Below are 15340 nucleotides of genomic sequence, written 5' to 3'. Positions count from 1 at the left end.
GCTTGCGGGTGTTCTTTGTACTGTTAGAAATGCACTTGTATATATTCTACCTTAATTTAACAAAAGTCATAATTTCTCAAAATACACTTAGATTGGCAGCTTAACATTTCAAGAAGATATAAGGTCTCTGTGATCTTCCAAGTAAATACAAAATTTAACGGTACGTCAGAAACATTTAACTTTAGTAGATTTCCCTTTTTACTTAAATCAATATTAAAATATTTAGAACTGATTTAAAATGCCATTATTCCCTGGTTATCTTGCATGTGTGGTAAATGGGAACTCACTCTCTGTTCCTAGTGGTTCAGTCATCAGCCTCTTCCTTCTTTCCTGTTGGTATAACCCTAGTTTTGCTTGCTTGTTCATCCCCATGTAATTCAGAGTGTAAACCCTGATTAGTCTAAACCCAGAGTGGTCACATGACTTCCCTTATGAGTGATTCATCTGGGAATGGGCACATGACCCAGATCTGGCCAATGAGATGTGAGGGCAAGTCTTCTGGGGACTTCTGGAAAAAATTTCCACTTTCTCAAAAAACAGAAATAAGAGAAAGCAGTCACATTCTTCCACAGGATAATTTCATGTTTGGAAATGATGCTTCGAGACAGCAAGGGGGGATGGCCAACCCCTCCCAACACAACGAGGCCAGAGCAGAAAGGATGACTCCAGAGGATGAAACCAAAGACTGCTCAGCTTGGAGCATCTGCCTCTGGGCCTCTTGTTATGTGAGATAATAAATATCCTCACTGTGTAAGCCCATTCATCCCATTTTCTTCTAGTTGGGAGTGACATAATTCTTAAAGGTGCCTCATAAACACCCATGAACATTTGAGTACAATTCCTTTGGTTAAAACACTGTTCAGTGAGATCAAGCATTTTGAATTTGCACTAATCTCAACACTCTAGTCAGAAGCTTCTCAACAATCTCTCCTGTGACTCAACTAGGTGAGGCTTGGGGGGGATGTACAGAGTTTATATTTTCATATTTTATAAATGACTTTAAACATTAAGATAAATAAATTATTCTAGAAGACTGTTACCCTTGACAATTATTCCCTCATCTCTTTATCTATAATTTATGATATATGGAATAGACAAAAATCAAATTTTATTTTATTTTATTTTATTTTTTTTATTTTTTATTTTTTTTTATTTTTATTTTTTATAAATTTATTTATTTTAGTTGGGGGCCAATCACTTCACAACATTGCAATAGTTTTTGCCATACATTGACATGAATCAGCCATGGGTTTACATGTGTTCCCCCTCCTGGACCCCCCACCCACCTCCCTCCCCATCCCATCCTTCTGGATCATCCCATTGCCCCGGCCCTGAGCCCTTGTCTCATGCATCGAACATGGAATGGTGTTCTGTTTCACATATGATAATATACATGTTTCAATGCTATTCTCCCAGAACGTCCCACCCTCACCTTCTCCCTCAGAGTCCATAAAATTGTTCCATGCATCTGTGTCTCTTATTCTGTCTCGCATATAGGGTTATCGTTACCATCTTTCAAATTCCATATATATGCATTAGTATACTGTATTGTTGTTTTTCTTTCTGGCTTACTTCACTCTGTATAATGGGCTCCAGTTTCATCCATCTCAGTAGAACCGATTCAAATGTATTTTTTTTAATGGCTGAGTAATATTCCATTGTGTATATGTACCACAGCTTCCTTATCCATTCGTCTGCTGATGGACATCTAGGTTGCTTCCATGTCCTGGCTATTGTAAACAGTGCTGCGATGAACATTGGGGTACACGCGTCTCTTTCAATTCTGGTTTCCTCGGTGTATATGCCCAGCAGTGGGATTGCTGGGTCATATGGCAGTTCTATTCCCAGTTTTTTAAGGAATCTCCACACTGTTCTCCATAGTGGCTGTACTAGTTTGCATTCCCACCAACAGTGTAAGAGGGTTCCCTTTTCTCCACACCCTCTCCAGCATTTATTGCTTGTAGACTTCTGGATAGCAGCCATTCTGACTGGTGTGAAATGATACCTCATTGTGGTTTTGATTTGCATTTCTCTAATAATGAGTGATGTTGAGCATCTTTTCATGTGTTTGTTAGCCATCTGTATGTCTTCTTTGGAGAAATGTCTGTTTAGTTCTTTGGCCCATTTTTTGATTGGGTCGTTTATTTTTCTGGAATTCAGCTGCAGAAGTTGCTTGTATATTTTTGATATTAATTGTTTGTCTGTTGCTTCATTTGCTATTATTTTCTCCCATTCTGAAGGCTGTCTTTTCACCTTGTTTATAGTTTCCTTTGTTGTGCAAAAGCTTTTAATTTTAATTAGGTCCCATTTGTTTATTTTTGCTTTTATTTCCAATATTCTAGGAGGTGGGTCATGGAGGATCCTGCTGTGATTTATGTCGGAGAGTGTTTTGCCTATGTTTTCCTCTAGGAGTTTTATTGTTTCTGGTCTTACATTTAGATCTTTAATCCATTTTGAGTTTATTTTTGTGTACGGTGTTAGGAAATGTTCTAGTTTCATTCTTTTACAAGTGGTTGACCAGTTTTCCCAGCACCACTTGTTAAAGAGATCGTCTTTTCTCCATTGAATATTCTTGCCTCCTTTGTCGAAGATAAGGTGTCCATAGGTGCGTGGGTTTATCTCTGGGCTTTCTATTTTGTTCCATTGATCTATATTTCTATCTTTGTGCCAGTACCATACTGTCTTGATGACTGTGGCTTTGTAGTAGAGCCTGAAGTCAGGCAGGTTGATTCCTCCAGTTCCATTCTAGGTGAGGAACTTGGGGGGGATGTACAGAGTTTATATTTTCATATTTTATAAATGACTTTAAACATTAAGATAAATAAATTATTCTAGAAGACTGTTACCCTTGACAATTATTCCCTCATCTCTTTATCTATAATTTATGATATATGGAATAGACAAAAATCAAATTTTAAATCTCTGCATCTATAGACCTTAAAGGGATGTCCTGTAGGTATGTAGAGTCATCACAAAGAGATAAAAGGTCATTTTTATAATGATTTTAGATAAATGATGAAATGCACATTGATACAACTTGACTCATGACAGTGGAAAAAGCTAAATGCTAAATGGTTTGCTTTTTCTGTGACTGAAAGGACTCTTGGTTAAGACGCAGGCTAGCGACCATTTTGTCACCTGATTAAAATTGCAGGTAGTCACACAGGGAACCTCACTCCATGCTCTCTTCTCATTCCCATTAAAATTTATTCACACCTCCCTTTGGTTCAGATGATCTGCCTTCAGCTTCCAGGGAAAGTTTGCTTGTATTTCTTGGAAACAAAGCTTCAAGGTCACTTCCTACCATTAACCCCCTGTCAGCAAGTGTCAGCTGGGGCATTTCCTGTTCCTATCCTCAACAATGCTGAGGAAGACGAGTTCACAGTGGTGCCTAATTTTCATCCTCTGCAATATTCTTCAAATATGTGCTGGTTTACCATTCATTTCACTTACCTATAACTATTTATTTGGTAGAAGCATGCCAACATAATGACTCTGGTATAAATCTTGTTCATTCCTTACTGAGAGTGTTTGTAGAATGGGCAACACAGTATTTTCTTCCATCTTTGGAAGCAAACCAGGTTGAGTTCAAGTTACTTAAAAGTCAATGCAAACAGGCACTAATTATAAATCCAGAATGATGAGCTGACCATCCAGAAACAACTACTTTGGTCATCTTTATTAACTAGAGCCTCTGATCCAATTGAATACATTCATTTAAGCTAAAAAAAATTATTTTAATCATTGATGGCTTTGTAAAGAAGGGATAATCAGTTAGCAGAATGATTATTTTCATTTTCTGAATGGATATGTAAGATCATAAGTGATGGGGCCTACATGGGAGCTCATTGTTAAAATGGCTTCTTATGTTGACCTCACAAACAAAGGATAAAGTCACAGTGGTCTTATGGACTCTGAGGGAGAAGGTGAGGGAGGGACGTTCTGAGAGAATAGCATCGAAACATGTATATTATCATATGTGAAACGGAACGCCATTCCAGGTTCGATGCATGAGACAAATGCTCATGGCTGGGGCAGTGTGATGACCCAGAGGGATGGGATGGGGAGGGAGGTGGGAGGGGGGTTCAGGATGGGGAACACATGTAAACCCAGGGCTGATTCATGTCAATGTATGACAAAAACCACTACAATATTGTAAAGTAATTAGCCCCCAACTAAAATAAATAAATTTATTAAAAAAAAAAAAAGAAAGACTGACCAAACTGCCCAAACAACATTCTGTTTTCCTACTGGTGTCTACCTTCTCAAGGCTACGAGATCACCAGATTCCATACCTCCAGCTATATGACTGCAGTACTCAGCTACAGGCTAAAAAGAAACCATCCCTTCAGAGAATTTTTCATTATGGGTGTATAAGAAAGACCCCGTCAGAAAGGGAGGACCCTGGTTCTTCTCAAAGGCCAGTCACCCTCTCGTTTTCTCTTTAATAAATTTCCTTTTCTTCCCTGACTGCCCAGCTCTCTCTCTTTGTCTCTGCACTTGCCATACAATAAGGTGAAAGCTTATTAAAGTTTTCCAGTAAACACATTAAATTGTAGAGGGCTTTAAATATCTGATCATGTTTGAAATATTTGGTAAAATATCTTGTAAAACTCCTGCTTTGCAATATTCAGCTCAGATATCTCAACATCAGCTACTGCATTCTGTTTTCACCCAAAGCTGATTTTTTAACACTAAATTAATTTTTGTTTGTTTTTGTTTTTCTCCCCCAGACTAACTGTCTGGAGATATGGGTAAGAAAAACTACAAAAATATCAAGGAAGAATATAACGAATGGAGAGAAGCATTATGTTCCTGAAGAGGAAAATTTTCCAGAGGACATCTGACCACATGATTATAAAGTTTATCAAAAGAAACTCAACAGGCATAAACAGCCAAATTCTAAAACAATAACAAAACAGAGGGAATACTTCCCTTCAGATATGAAGGCATTTTATAAAGTTATAAGAAGTTCAATCACTGTGGCCAAGGTGTGAGAATAGATGTAAGTCAATTCAAGACAGAAAAGAATATTCCACAAATGCAAGGACATTCAAAATCTTCCTGACATCACACAGCAAAAAGAATTCCAGATGTGAGAGGGAACTGAATGTAAAACTATGTCTGTGGAAAAACTGGGAAAAAGAGGGTGAAAAATACATGCTCTTGGGGCCCAGAGATTCGGGGGCCATAAAAGCAGATGAAAAGGTAAAGGAAAAAACTGATGTATGTGACCACAAATGGTTGCAAATCTTTCTACCTTAAAAAATAAGAACCCTGAACAAAATCAGAAGGCAAACAAGTGCAAAATATGTGCTAATATGTTTAACAGAGAAAGAGCTTTCTGATCAATTACAAATGGTCATAAATATGAAAACAAGTGCTCAACCTCACTGATATTCAAATAAACACAATTAAAAGAACCACTACATATATTTACACAAAACCTTCTAATATTCAGAATGCTTGTAAGGCTGCTAAATGCAATCATACCCAGTCACTAAGACTTGTTTCCTTTGAATTAATAGCAAAGGAGATGCTCATGATATATTCCAGTTGAAAACAAAACAGGTTAGTTGAACCTTCGAAATTCTTCACAAATATATACACAGAAAAAGCCTTGAAGATTCACAGGTGTTATCTCCAGGCAGTGGGGGCAGTTTTAAATTTCTTATTATGCTTTTCTGTATTTGTTTTGTCAACCAAAACACAAACATACAAAAAAAATGCAAACCTAAAAATTGAGAATTATGTTTTCTCTGGCAGAGTTTCTGAGAACCTAAGCCTCGGACGTAGCATCTCAGATAGCTCTAAAGGACTGCTCCTAAGAGGTAAGTGGGGAGTCAGGATAGATGGAGGTTTTGCAACAAAGACCAGGTAGACAGAACATCAAGAGATTACTGTTGATTAAAGAAAACCAGGCATCTCAAATTAAGGAATTTAGTGCTTTTCTCGGTTTGGAAAGATGCAAGAGTCTGGGTGCCCTGAAATCACTCTTTTGATATGTACCTCAGCTGTCTGGGGCCAGCATCACAGCTTTCTCATCCTGAGTCTCCTCAGGTGCGCCCTTGGGTGCGGGGGTGGTGGCTACAGTAGCTGATGTTCCATGTGGACATCCTCTTTCCATCTTGAGGTCCCTCGGGGTTCACCATCGGGGTGACTGTAATGTGAAGGCGTGATGGCTGCAACATCCCTTGTTTACTGATATGACAGGTGGCACTCTTTTAGTTCATTAATTGAAAAACAGAAAAAATAAATGGCCTTCATCATCTGACCTCAAACCGTCTCGCTCTCAGCCCCTCTCCTACCAGGGGTTGCCTGATGCTTCTGCAATGGGGCTGCCAGATTCAGACCCAGACCTAGGATAAAAGCCTCTGTCCTCACCTGCCTCCCAGGGCTCAGCTCCATGTCCCTCTCTGAGCACACCCCAGGAGAGCAATCAGAGCCTCCTGCAAAACGGGAGATATGTCAAATATACGAAAACTAAGCCCTAAAATTTGACACACCAGCTAAATATAGGCGGTGCAAATGTCCAGTTTAAAATAACCTTGGTCCCTCAGAGGAGAGCACTGCCCGTGACTAAAACAGAGCTTCACCCTGTGGCTGGCTGATGCTATTCCTGCATTTTTCAAATGCTTCTCCTTGGCCCTTTTCAAAATAAACCGGAGAATTGGGCTTTATGTGCTTATATGGCAAGGTTGCTCCCTGGGATCCCATCGCAAGGCTAAAGCATAATATCTAGTGAAGAGTTCTTGCCAAATCATGAATCAGTTACAGCAGGATATTCTGAACTCTGCTCCTCTTTTTTTTCCATTCTCTAATATTTCTTCACATCGTAGCCCAAACAATCGCTCATAATTAAACGGAATGAAGGAGCAGGCCTGGCAGGAAACGTACCTGGCAGGGAGCCTGGAGCCATGCATTGTCCTCAGCAGAGAACAATTACATCAGTTTCTCCCATTTCCAGAGGAAGGGCGGGTTTTGCGGAGCAGCAGATGAAAAGGAGAGGAAGGAGACAGCTGATTTACATATTCCTAATAAGATTAATCTATAATTTTTATGGGGAAAGGAAATGCCTTAAAGAATGGAAAGGTCATTTTCAGAACCTGCTTTCCCTTCCTGAGGGATCCATACCACCTGCTAACCACAACCTCTGCTGAAAAATCTCCAGGTTCAAAGGGAAAGGCAGCCAACAAGTGTGTGACAGCCCAGAGCCTGGAAGTTCTGGGAGAAATTAAATGCCATTCCCCTGTCTGAAAAGTTAAAAACATATCATCACTCAGTTCTTAGTTATCTGCTATTTATTCAGTAGATGCACTGCTAATCCAAAAGCAGAGAGAAGATTTAGAATCAAATGTGGGCACCGAGGTGGGGTGAGATAAGAGATGTCATTTTATTTCATTGTGTACTGGCGTGTAGTTGATTAACAATGTTGTGGTAGTTCCAGGTGTACAGCAGTGATTCAGTTATACATACACATATATTCCGCACCCCCCCCCGCCCCCACCATTTAGTTTGTTACAGTGTGTGGAGCAGAGTTCCTCGTGCTTATTACAGGGAAGAACAAAATCTGGCTCCTTCTTGGATCTGTCTCTTTAACTTTTACTTGCTTTTGTTCACTAAAAGAATACTGGTTCAGTCACTCAGTCGTGTCTGACTCTTTGCGACCCCATGAACCGCAGCACGCCAGGCCTCCCTGTCCATCACCAACTCCCGAAGTTTACTCAAACTCATGTCCGTTGAGTCAGTGATGCCATCCAGCCATCTCATCCTCTGTCGTCCCCTTCTCCTCTCACATTTAATCTTTCCCAGCATCAGGGTCTTTTCAAATGAGTCAGCTCTTCGCATCAGGTGGCCGAAGTATTGGAGTTTCAGCTTCAACATCAGTCCTTCCAATGAACACCCAGGACTGATTTCCTTTAAGATGGACTGATTGGATCTCCTAAATATACATAATGTCCTGCCTCAGGGAACCCTGCCCCTCTGCCTGAATGTTAAACCAAAGTGCCTTTATTCAAGGAAACATCTTGACTCTGTCTACCTGAGAATGGCTACAAGGAAGAAGAAATCAACACATCCCCCCCCCCCCAGGCTGACTATTCCAGGAGATAATTGCAAGATTAATGGTCTTTTTAAAAAATTTCATGTTTAATTGGAGGATGATTGCGTCACAATATTGCATTGGCTTCCTCCACACAACAACACAAATTAGCTACAAGTATACAAATGTCCCCTTCCTCCTGAACCTCCTAGTCACCCCATCCCACTGCTCCAGGGTATCACGGAGTACAGGGCTGAGCTCCCTACATAGCAACTTCCCATGAGCTATCTACTTTACAGTACTTTACTGTAAAGTACTTTACAGTCTTTGACTGTGTAGATCACTAGATTACTTTACTTCCACAGCCTTCGTCTATGTGGATCACAAAAACTACGGGAAATTCTTCAAGAGATGGGAATACCAAACCACTTGACCTGCCTCCTGAGAAATCTGTAGGCAGGTCAAGAAACAACAGTTAGAACTGGACATGGAACAACAGACTGGTTCCAAATAGGAAAAGAAGTACATCAAGGCTGTATATTGTCACCCTGCTTATTTAACTTCTATGCAGAGTACATCATGAGAAACGCTGGGCTGGATGAAGCACAAGCTGGAATCAAGATTGCCGGGAGAAATATCAATAACCTCAGATACGCAGATGACACCACCCTTATGGCAGAAAGTGAAGAAGAACTAAAGAGCCTCTTGATGAAAGTGAAAGAGGAGAATGAAAAAGTTGGCTTAAAGCTCAACACTCAGAAAACAAACATCATGGCATCTGGTCCCATCACTTCATGGGAAATAGATGGGGAAACAGTGGAAACAGTGGCTGACTTTATTTTGGGGGGCTCCAAAAATCACTGCAGATGGTGATTGCAGCCACGAAATTAAAAGACGCTTACTCTTTGGAAGAAAAGTTATGACCAACCTAGACAGCCTATTAAAAAGCAGAGACATCACTTTGCCAACAAATGTCCATCTAGTCAAGGCTATTGTTTTTCCAGTGGTCATGTATGGATGTGAGAGTTGGACTATAAAGAAAGCTGAGCGCTGAAGAATTGATGCTTTTGAACTGTGGTGTTGGAGAAGACTCTTGAGAATCCCTTGGACTGCAAGGAGATCCAACCAGTCCATCCTAAAGGAAATCAGTCCTGAATATTCATTGGAAGGACTGATGCTGAAGCTGAAACTCCAATACTTTGGCCACCTGATGCAAAGAACTGACTCATTGGAAAAGACTGATGCTGGGAAAGATTGAAGGCAGTAGGAGAAGGGGACAACAGAGAATGAGATGGTTGGATGGCATCACTGGCTTGATGGACATGAATTTGAGTAAGCTCCAGGAGTTGGTGATGGACAGGGAGGCCTGGCATGCTGCAGTCCATGGGGTCGCAAAGAGTTGGACACGACTGAGTAACTGAACTGAACTGAACATCCTCAGCACCTGCCATGTTCTATGAAAGAAACTGGCATCCAGACCCCCAAAAGATGATTATTTTGAGACATTAGTCTGCCATCTTCTCAGTCTGCTGACTTTTCAAATAAAGTCATTATTCCTTGCCTCAATACCTCATCTACAGACTTATTGGCCTGTCGTGCAGTGAGCAGAGTGAACTTGGACTCAGTAACATGCTAAGGGGTTGCTTAAGAGTCACTTGGCTTTGGCTCAGCTGCATCTCCCTGGAGAAGAGCATAGCAACTCACTCCAGTGTTCTTGCTTGGAGAATCCCCATGGACATAGGAGCCTGGCTGGCTACAGTTCATGGGGCTGCAAAGGGTCGGACATGACTAGTGACTAAGCACAGCTGCATCTCAGAGCATCACAGCCCACCTGCTGCTTCCTGATGACAAGGTTCCATCAGCTGACAGATGTGCCACAGCTCGGGTGCCTCAGGGTAGAGCAGGTGAACAGAGGTCAGCCCAGCTTTGGTTTACCAAGTCCTTTCCTCCTCTGTCCATTCACCAGGTCTTGGCAGCCTGAAATTTATCACAGTTCCCTAGGAAGGGACAGTTGGGATACACGGGCTGGTTCTCAGAAACCCCAGACAGGCTGGAGCCCAGCCTCCCAGTGAGATCAGAGGAGGGAGCCAGACCCTCCACAGAGTGTCTCAGGCACCTAGGAGGAAGGTGTACATTCTAGGAGGCCAAGGAGACATTAGACTTCACCCCTTTTGTTCCTTAAATTCCTTTACCTCTCATCTGCTTCTCCTGGACCAACACCCCTGAGGCCTCATCCCTCAAATCATCAGATAGACAGAAAGGGGTGCCCAGTCCTCATCCCTCATCCCTGCTCCATGAAGCTGGGGTGGGCCCCTTGTGACCAGGGTAAGCCTATGAAGTAGGGGGACCAGAGGATTCAGGGGGATCAGTAATGAGGGTTCTTCCTTGGGAACTGAGGGCATACTGCTAAGATGCTCTCCTCCAGAGGATAAATCTTTGGGGTGCACCCTACACCCTGTTAGGTAGTTAGACTAGGGAAACAGGGTCTAAGATGGTGATCAGAGGAAATGGTGACTAGAAAGAAAAGCCCACAAAAAAGAGGAAGCCATGGAGGGCAGTGAGAACGTCTAGTGAGAAAACATACCCCCTTCCCTGATTGGTCTTGGGCATCACCAACCAGACCCAGGAAGAGTACAGGCCCCTATTTGCACAGGGTGTGACCAATCAGGCCCCAGAAACTCACTCAAGGGAGGGAACAAGGGATCTAAAAGAGGGAAGCCAAAACAGGGCCCGCCTGGGGGGGCTGGTCTGCTCTCACAGCTTGAGAGTGTACTGCTTGTCGCATGTCCAGTAAATCCTGCCTGAGCTGTAACTGGACTGCTGTTTCAATTCTTTGCTAAGATGAGACAAGAACCAAGGAAGAAGACTTAACCTAACAACCTGAAAACTAGTTCCATGGGGTCCAGATACACCAGTTCCTGAAGGGAAAGGATATGACTCCTGGTCTTGTGCTTACAAACAGCTCCTGAACAAATCCAAACAATTCAGAGATGAACCAGACCTCTTGATCCCACAACTGGACACAGAGCATGGCTCTCACAGATTCACTGGCTGAAAATAATATTCTTTTTTTTTTTTTTAAGGAAAAGGAAAAACTTTATTGGCTAATACAACAGAAGAGCCCAAGGATGGATTTCAAGCATGGCTGGATCCAGGACCTCAAACAATGTCCTTAAATGTTCTTCTTCCATCTCATCAAGGGTCTGCTCCCTACTGCACTGGAGTCACTGTTGGGTCAAACATCCTCACAAGGCAGCAAGGATACCCACAGCTCATGTGCCCCTCCTCTGCCAGAGAGGTGCTACTGGGGCTTTCTTCAAGGGGTAGTCAGTCTCCCAACAGTGCAGTTAGCAGACAGCCTCCAGGGGCAACTCCAGGAGATGAGAGCAAAGTGAGAAAAAAGCTGGGGGTCATATGGAAGGGAGCCTGGATGGGATGAGGCAGAGCCCTCCACCCCCAGAGGCTGGTGGGCAGGGTAGTTTCCACCCTCCCCAGGCCTGCCCAATGGCCAAGAAATCAAGTGTATTCAGAAGGCACTGGCGGAGGAAACTCGGGGGGAGATGCCCCAATAAAGAAGCAAGAACATGATTTCACCACAATATGAAAGCAGCACCATATAAGGCAGGAGGCTCTTGTTGACTAGTGACAGATGCTCAACTCAAAAGGCAGTTTATAATTTAGGCCAGAAGAAGAATTCTTCAGCTAACATAAATAGGCCAGGGTTTTTGTTTCTTTTTTTTTTTAAGGCTGAGGCACATCTAGATTCGGAGGCTTCAATCGCATTGCCTGGCTTTTGTCTGTCTCTCCGGTTCTTGGCTCTTCCCTCTCTACCTAGGCTGAGTTCTGCAGACCTCTTCTCCCGTGGCTTTCATTCCACAGCATCTGGAACTCCTCTCAGTTCAGGGACTTTCCCACGTCCTACGTCTCCGCAGGGCATGCGCGCTCCCGCTGCAGAAGCTGACGATGTCAGCTCTATCATTTCCCAAACACCTTTGCAGCTGGAGCTCAGTCATGCAGCCCAGGAGACAGCAACCAGACAAAGCCGTCCTACACTTACTTGGAACCAGATGCAGAAAAAGCAAACCAAGGGGAAAGAAAGAAGAGCGGGAACGTGGAGGGGGCTTCTCCCTGAGGAGTTCCTGGTGGTTTCTGGGGTCCTGTGCGTGGCGTCAGCTCCGCCTGCCGGGGGCCTTGGTGCTCGGGGGCAATGGTGTCCTCCTGGGGCGTAACTGGGGACCATATACCCAGTTGTTAATGACAGTACTTGATTCTTCAGCCATCCCAGAGATTGCTTTTAATCCCAGTGACATTTTCTTAAATGTCTTTTCTGCTTAAGGCATCCAGAGTGGGTTTCTATTGCTCACAAATAAGAACTTGATTGCAAGCAGATGCCCCAAAGTCACATCCACCCACCTGAGCAACCTCAGATGAAAAGAAACTTCTCTAAGAAGGTCTATCAATCCAGGCAAGGATCTTACAGCTCCTTTGGGGGTCACATGCCACCCTCTCCCAATCACGTCACTAGAAAGATGGGACTTTGGGATTGTCCCAGCTGGGGGAGATGACCGTGGCGCTCATGAAGGACAGCTTGACAAGGGCCTTGCGGATAGAGGAGGTGAGATTTCTCCAAGGAAACAGCTGTGTGTGATAAACACTCCTTTTCCATAGAATTTTCCCTAATTATTCACTAATCTTTAAAAACTCACAAATATGAGACTGCAAAGAATTGAAAGAAGCGGTCGTGTTTGTTAGTTCTACCTCCTCAGAAGGACATAATAGGACACCTTAAAGTGAAGAAATCAAGAAATATGCTGAGTTTCCTGCCTCTGGGTCCCAGAAAAAAAGAAATAGGATAAACAGAAGGGCTCTTGTGTGTGGAATTTCTCAAAATAAGGTAAAAGGTTTCTTATCTCCAAATCTATGAACGTTTGTATAGAAGATGTTCAATCACACCTAGACATTACTAGGAAAACACTGCTTCTGAACAAAATCACCGCCTCACTTTTTCCTGATTATCTACTCATCTCAGTTCCCCTAGAATGCAGGGAGATTCTGAGTGTCTTACGGGAGGAGGACCCCCGAGTGGAAGTTTGCCGGAAAGCCCATCTTTGCCGAGAGAAATCCACAGCTTCAACCATCACGTGGTGTCACCGCACCCCGAGAGAGCAGGACCCCCGCCACTCCAGCCGGGTGGAGTTTGACAGGAAGGTGAAACTTCGGAAACTCAGGCCAGCGGGCGGCAGAAAACCAATTTAGAAGTAAAGTGGGAGAAAGCCAGAGCCGAAGGAAATATGCTAGAAAGCATGTTCAAGAGTGAGAAAGGCCGCGTGCGCTAATTACATCAAGGTCAGCAAAACCCTAATGTAAATAGTAACAGCTGTGCCCGCGTCCCGAAGGAGGGGTCCGCGCTGGGTGTTTTCCTTCTGGCTCTCCAGCTCTGCTCGCAGCTTCTCCACCTTGCTCCCCCGACCGAGAAGCCTGGGCTGCCTCCCTTCCCCTCGGTCGGCGGGCTTCCAGTGGGCTCCCCCTGTGGGAGGCGCCAGGGAAAGAAAGCAGAGGAGGAGCCAGGCGCAAACTGAGAAAAGAGCTGGGGGTTTGTATGGGACGGAGCTTGCCCTGCGCCCTCCAGGACGAGGCAGGAAGCGCCGCCTGCTGCGCCCGGCTCCATCTCTGTCGGTTTCCCGAACCACGCCCACACTTGGCAAACAGCTCCTTTACGCGGTGGTTTTTACGCCCCTGAATCACACCGTGTGAGCCAGTCAGTTTCCTTCTGGGACCAAGACTGATGTAAAGTCAGAACAGCCTGTAAAAGACTTGATGATTGACCACACTGGAGTGAGTGGCCATGGAGAGAGTGAGGCGAAGGTATAAATTCAAAGACAGGAAGAGAGGAAGCAGGATAGGATTGAGCGTGTTAGCTGTGCTGTATTCAGTTCAGACGTGTTCCTCTGTTGCATCCGATGCGGATGTCAAAGAGAGGACGGGAGCATTCACCATCAGTGATGAGGTTTAAGAGTTCTTCACAAGTCAGGAGTTAATAAAGCTAGGAAAATAGACAAGGTTGTTTAGGAAACACAACGGGGTGAGAAGAGATGATTGTCACTTAAAAAAACTAATGAAAGTCTCAAAAAGCTTACATTTCATTTGAATAACATAGAATACACTACACTTCATATATCAGCTTTTATAACTGAAATTCCAGTAAATGTCTTCCAGTCAAGGAAGCACTTTGTTGGAGGCTCTGATTTACTTACATGTCAGCATGTATTTCTACAGAAATCTTGATGGTTGCTCACTGCCATCCGAGTGACCAAATGACCCAGAGATAAAAGTGTCCTCTGGAGGAAAAGATTACACATTCTTAATTAGAAGCAATTTCCTCTGGGAAATACAGGCATACCTTGGAGATAGTGTGGTTTAGATTCCAGACCACCTCAGTAAAGTGAATATCACAATAAAGTGTGTTACCAGAATTTTTAGGTTTCCCAGTGCATATAAAATTTGTTTATACTACACTGTAGTCTATGAAGTATGCAATAGCATTTTGCCTAAAAAAACAATGTACATGGCATAATTAAAAAGTACCTTACTGCTAAAAATTGCTAAACACCACCTAAGGCTTCAGTGAGTTGAAGTAGTAACAGCAAAGATCACAGATCACCATGACAAATATAATAATAATGAAAAGTTTAAAATATTTTGCAAATGATCAGAATGTGACACAGAGAAACAAACTGAGCGAATGCTGTTGGAAACATGGCAAAGGTTAACTCCTAACACAGGGTTGCCTTAAACCTTCAATTTGTAGAAAACACAATTACCTGTGAAGTGCAGGAAAGCAAAGTGCAATAAAACAAGGTATTCCTGAAATCATTAAAAAATAAAAAATGTTAATCCTAAGCAATTATACATGTCCTTTATATACTTTTCATTTTTTGTTTTCTTGTAGCATATAAACTACATATCCAAGTAGTATAGCAAATGACAAAAGATGAATGAAACAATTAGCAAATGGCACTAAAGAACAAGATTTGGTGAAGAAATATCATAACATGGCTTAGAAAACATAAATGTCCATTAAGAGATTAATGGAGAAGCAAACTGTGACATATCCATACAATGAAGAAGTTCTCCACGATAAAAAGAAACCAACTACTGATACTCAGAAACATTATAAATCAATGTTTTTTTACTGGGTAAAAGTGGCCAGAAACAAAAAAATACGTGGCATATGATTGTATTGATATGAAATCCTAGAAAGTGCTAACATCAATAGTGAACAAACACTCGTTCCAGAGT

The sequence above is a fragment of the Giraffa tippelskirchi genome, chromosome 8 (assembly GCF_054371585.1).
Source record: "Giraffa tippelskirchi isolate mGirTip1 chromosome 8, T2T-mGirTip1v1.2.pri, whole genome shotgun sequence".
In the NCBI taxonomy this organism is placed as follows: Eukaryota; Metazoa; Chordata; class Mammalia; order Artiodactyla; family Giraffidae; genus Giraffa; species Giraffa tippelskirchi.
This window is presented reverse-complemented; position numbering follows the sequence as displayed.